Source organism: Aethalodelphis obliquidens, unplaced genomic scaffold (genome assembly GCF_003676395.1).
Source record: "Aethalodelphis obliquidens isolate GAN/ISIS:26980383/991018 unplaced genomic scaffold, ASM367639v1 scaffold2, whole genome shotgun sequence".
Classification (NCBI taxonomy): domain Eukaryota; kingdom Metazoa; phylum Chordata; class Mammalia; order Artiodactyla; family Delphinidae; genus Aethalodelphis; species Aethalodelphis obliquidens.
The window spans coordinates 30,777,675-30,783,674 of record NW_020837946.1 but is presented as its reverse complement, the minus strand read 5'-3'; the positions used below and the strand labels follow the sequence as shown (position 1 = coordinate 30,783,674).

The following is a 6,000-nucleotide window of genomic DNA, read 5'->3' as shown; positions in this document are numbered from 1 at the left end:
CACACACACACACACACACACACACACACACACACACACACACACACGAACTTGTCCTAGCTTTTAAGGAGCTTGAAATTTAATGGAAAAGCTAAAACATACACATACGGAAAACTATTCACAAACTGAAATAGGTGAAAATGCAGTGCAAATGATATATGTAAGTGTCGAATTGGATTTACAGTAATGGAATGATCAATGAGGTTAATAAAAGACAACTTCTCAGAAACTGAATACTGAATGGGGTGTTCAATGAAGAGACAGTGTAAATTAGAATTGAAGAAGGAACAAATTCTGTCGTGTAAAAAAAAAAAAATTACAGGTAAGGGTATCAGAAAGCCAACAACTGATGCAGATATGGGAATAGTAGTCAGTCTTCCCTAGTAGATAGGTAGAAAAACCTTGGGAAGAAATAAGAATGGTAACATAGTTATTCAGTGCATCTAAGCCTTGACAGTTAGAAATATTGAGGAATGAAGGAATTTTATTCTTTTGTATAGTAAGTATGAAAAAGAAAAAAAAATCGATTTTGATTATTTTATTAAGTGTACTGCTTAACTTTGTAGTTGGGATTGAAACAAAGCCCCACTCCCAAACATCTCACTCCACTTTGATATGTAATATCCATTTGTTTTGATATAATTATTATAACAGAACTCCTTGATTCCAAGCAACAAAACCCGACTCTGGCTACCTCAAACAAGAGGAAATATATTTGAAAAACATGAGTGTTCATAAAATCAAAGGGAGGCTAAGAATTGAGAATTTATGAATGGGCAGGAATCAAGGCAAAGTGAGGAGGCAAGAGTTAAAACTGCTTTTTAGAAGGAATGATCTGGTCAGGATGCAATTCTGCAATAAGCAAACGCCGAACTTTTTCATCCTGTGTCACTTCAATGAGATTAAAGTTCCAGGAGAACAGTATTACTTGAGCTTTGTCTCATTCCCACCCCTATGCTGTGCCAGGACAGAGAGAGGGGCGATATCTAGCACCTTTGTCTTAGGCAGTGAGTTCCAGACACCTGGATTTGCCATTCAGGCAAGACCACACACAGGGTATATCTCCTAGAGAAAATCAGGGGCCTCTTAGAGACGGGGAATGGATTTTGGTTGGCCAAATACTGAGAAATGTCCACTCTATTATCTTTGGAACTTGAGTGGAGAAATAGGAGCAGATTATCCTAGAGTCTTTGACATTTAAAGCAGCCATGTATCCGTTTATTCAAACTCTTTTTATATTTATCAAGCAACTTCTTTTTCTCTAAAGGAGTTCCTAGGTGAAATAGTTCTCCAAGGAAAATAGCACACCCTTCACCACTAAGAATAGAATCTGAGTATTACTAATTAAGTCCCAATTCCAATTACGTTAATGAAATGGCCAAGGGACTAAATAGCTAGAAGTCCCAATACAGTGTCGTACCATGCCATGTCCTACAGAATCTCTTAGCATGTGAGCGCTCTCTCTGAACGCATTTTGTTATTTCTCTCTGAAGCAAACCAGGTCTCCATAGCAGTTTTTAAGTTTTTTTCAGTAAATAATCTGTCTCTTTCTGACCATTGAACCCCTGGCTTCCAATGCAGTATTCCAGAACCCAAGGATAGATCTTAACAACAATTTCTAAATAGTCAATTGTATAGCATAATTTTTAGGCTAGTTTTCCCGTTACATGAAGAATGACAAATATGGCTACATATGCCATTCTTTTGATATTGAATATTACTGTTATATATGTTAAAGTTTCTAAACTGTGACATCCAAACATAAGTGACAAAAGATCTATATCTGTTACCTGAAAGCCAAGCTAACACTGAAATGTTTTCTACCACTGGAAGGGGAATAATCAATTCCATTATTATGTTTGGGATTCTTTCTTTGAAAGACAATAGTATAATGCAGCCAGAATGATTATTAATGATCCAAAGAAAGTCCAAAAATTAGACTAAACAGAGGTTGAGCTTTCACCAGTAATTTAGCAGAGAATACATAGCCCTCTTTAGAACTGAAGAATAGCCTGTTTTGGGCAATACTGAAAAATGAATAACTACAGAAGATGAATTGACTAATAATATAATTTATGTTAATAATATAATTGTATGTATACTTGGAGAATTACTACTCTAGCTATTTTGCATTATAATTATAACCTTAAGAACCATATATTATTGGTTTGGGTTGATACATGAATCCATTCTATTAGGACGTATAAGCGCAACAAGATACTCTAAGACGGAAGCTTGGTCACAAGTTTTTTCTGTAGCCCATTACTTCTGTTCCTTAATAAGACCTAATAAACCTTTGGAAGCTCTGTAGCTAAAGCATGAATAGAAACATACAGATAGATATACATGTGTAAGTGTATATATAATATATATACACATATACATGTGTATGTTTATATATATATATGTTTTTTAAAACATGTATGTAGGAGTACAATCGTGTATCAGTTATCTATTGCTACAATAATGCTGTGTACTGTAATACATTACCACAAAACTCAGTGATCTAAAACAAGCAGTTTTTCATTGCCCATGAGTGCACATGTTAGCTGGGCAGTTTGGATTCTGGCTGGGTCTAGTCGTGTATGTCTGAGTAGTTATGGGTCAAGTAGGCAGATCTGCTGACCTAGGCTTTGTTCGTTCACATGTTTGGTAATTAACTGTCTGTTGCGTGGTCTAAGATGAGCCTGACTAGGACCGCTGGGCTCTTCTTCATGGGATCTTTTACCCTCTAGCAGGCTAGCCCTTGTTTTCTTAGTGGTGGGAAGTTCCAAAGGAACAAGTAGAAACGTGCAAGTCCTTTCACAGCCTAGACTTGGAACAGCACTGTGTCAGTTCTGCCAAATTCTATTAAATAAAATAAGTCACAAGGCCAGCTTGGAGTCAGGGAGTAGGGAAATAAACTCCACCTTTGACGAAGGAGCTTCAAAGTCACATTGCAAAGGAGAATGATCCAAGGAGAGGAATAACTGGAGCTATTTTTAAAAAAATCTATTTACCACAAAGTGTGTGTGTGTGTGTGTGTGTGTGTGTATGTATGTATATCTATGTATGTGTGTATGTGTATATACGTACACACACCATATACCTAAAAATCTGAGAGTTTTATAATATGGTTTGGTGTTTAAGAAAGTGGGGTTCTAAGTCCTTTGCAGAGCAATAAAGAAAATACTGCTTTTGGACAGGAGATTTATCAAAGGCATCTTGGTCAATCTCATCTAAGTGCCATGGTTGGGTGAGGATTCCACCCCAAACAGGGAGAAGAGAACTTTGCCTAACCTTGCGGTCAGTGAACTGTGGGCAGATCAACTTACTGTTCCCCTCTGTTTCTTTTTTACCTCTTTTGGGAACCTGCTTTTAGCTTTTGAATTATCTCCTGCTCCAAGAATAACAGTGATTAGAGTGGAATGGCTGAGATTGTAACGGGCCAAGTGACCAGCTGGAGAAGGTGAGGGTGGTGTAGTCTTCTACCCGTGCCATGTTTCTTAGATGAAGATGTTACACTTTGAAACTAGGAATTGACCTGCGTGGTCTCTCTCCTGGCTGCCCTTTTACAATGAGGACATTTGATTATTGTTCTAACGTCTGCAGCTGACCCCAGCTCACTAACCCCCATCCTCCTGGTCAGTGTCTGTCTCATACAGCTGGTTTGCTTAATCAAAATGCTTAACTTTTCAGTGATCCTGCACTTAGTCAAAAATATTTTCCATAAAATTACATGGACTTCTTTTCAATGTGCTTCTGAAAAACTTTGATTTGAATAAAATATGACTGTGTATCATAGGTGGATGCTCTGTTTTTCGAGGTATCTACACTGTTTTTGGAATAACAGCATAAAGGTCTTCCTGTGGGATCAAATAATCTGCTAATGGATGCGATAACATTTAATTGACTTGAATGCTACAGATCCCCAGTAATCTAAGCTTCAAACTTGCCAATGTTAATGACTTGAAGAACGGATCAAGATAGCTCATTTGTTGTTCCTTCATGTTAAGAAGATATCTTACTATCTTATACTAAATAAAATTCATAAATTGATAATAAAATGAGTTAGAAATGACCGATGAGAAGCTGTTTTTGAGTATTAAAATGGAACAAATATTCTTCCAGAGTTAAATTTTTCTACTGAATTTTATGTTCCAGCAGTGGTGAGGCTAGGCAGCAATCTTCAAAGATTAAAATAACATGAATTGAATAAAAAGTTATTTCCTTTTGGTTTTATAGATTATCAGAAGATCAACTAAATGAGAAACTTATGTAAATAACTGTTGCTTCTTCCCCAGGACATGGGTATTTGGGAGAAAGTTCCTTTCCCTAGAATGCTGACAAAACTGAAAATGAAAACAAATGTTGCATCTCAGCTCATAAGACATAATTATTTTTCTTATTCACTATTTTGACTATCCCAGACAATTTCATTCTTCCCAAATCCGACTCTGTCCCTACTCCCATTACAGTTAGCAGGATGACATTAACTTTTTTGCTGAGAATATTGAGGCTACCCAAGTTTAGCTCCCTTCATTTCCCCCTCCCAGGACATGAAAATCTTGGTTTGTTTTCACGTGCTTCTTTTTACTGTTTCTAAGTAAGAAATGGTCTTCCTCTTTGCCAAACCCAACCCTTTAACTTCTGGTTTTAATCATAATCCCCCATCTTCTTGAGTCTCTGGGACTTTTGCTCAAACAATTACATTTCTCCTAAAGTTTCTTAAAGAAATGTAAACAACGGCATTTTCCTAGAGAGAGTTTGAAAACTCTTACATTTCTAATTCCTCTTTGTATACAGTTTGTTCTCCGTTACTTACAAAAATGCTCAGTTTTTCTTTATTTAACAAAAACACAACCCTGCATTCTTTCAAATCCTCTGTTGTTTTGATCCTTTTCATTTCCTGTCTAAAGTTCTGGAGTATTTTGTACTCACCAACTCAACTTTATTACCTCCCATTCTCTCCTTAATCCAGTAACCCACCCTTCAGTTTCCATGGCTGCTCCCTCAACCCTTTAGGAAAACTACCTCTTTCAAATAGCCAGTCGCCATACAGTGGTTGCTGTAGCCTCCAGTTGCTTCTGAGTTCAAGAACTATCCAGTGATCCCAATTGCTTGTTCAGACAATTCTCTCTTTATTGGCTGCCACCAGTTCCCTTTCTTCATCTCCTAGGTCAGTAGCTTGTCTTCGTTCCTCTGCTTTCTGTATTACTATAATACTTGTCTGAAAATCAAGTTTAATCCTTGCGTATCTATTTTATCACCTCACCTAAATTGTGAAGGTCTTTAATGACACGGATGATATCTCATATGTTTTTGTTTTCTTGTTCTGCCAAACAAGAAAGTAAGCAGAGTTCTCTAGGCTGATGTCATGGATTTTGACTAGGAGTAGTTCCATTTATTGGCTGAATGTTGATGGAAGGAATGACTTAGCTTTAACATAAAACCAAAGCAGAAATGGTAGACCTTCAAGGATGTTTATGTTTTCAAATTAAGAATTTTGTAGAGTTAGCACTCTGGAGTCAAAGAGCCTTACTTCAAATCCCACTTCCAATATACTAACTCTAAGCTGTCCGTCAACTTTCTTCACTATTTTAAGGTTCGGTTACCTTTTTGTAAAATAGGGATAATCGTAGCATGTACTATTGGTGTTAATGAGATTATCCTTGAACAGCTCTTAGCACAGTGCCTGGCATATAGAGAGTATTCAATAAATGTTAGTTGTCCAGCAGGTCAGTTTTCTTATCAGTTTAGGAGTATTCATTTTGGAGTTTGGGGAAAGCCCATTTAATTGTAGTTCGTTTTAAAATAATATATCACCGTGAGATTTTTCTATAGATTTTGAAAAACTTTAGAATATGAAGTAGCCATTATTTTTCTTATAATAGAGGATATAATTTACTTTGAGTCATACACTCACATAAAAGCTTAGGAAGATTCCTTTTTTTTTTTTTCTTTTTTCCTTTTCTCCTAAGGAAAAACAATATTGGCAAGTTTTCCAGCTTTTGTTTCCTT

At 36.5% G+C, this 6,000-nt stretch overlaps 1 protein-coding gene across 1 annotated transcript in view; it reads left to right on the top strand.

The window, feature by feature from the left end:
- Nucleotides 1-6,000, top strand: part of PARD3B (par-3 family cell polarity regulator beta) — a 1,036,702-nt gene that overhangs the window by 344,829 nt on the left and 685,873 nt on the right. The window lies entirely within an intron of this gene.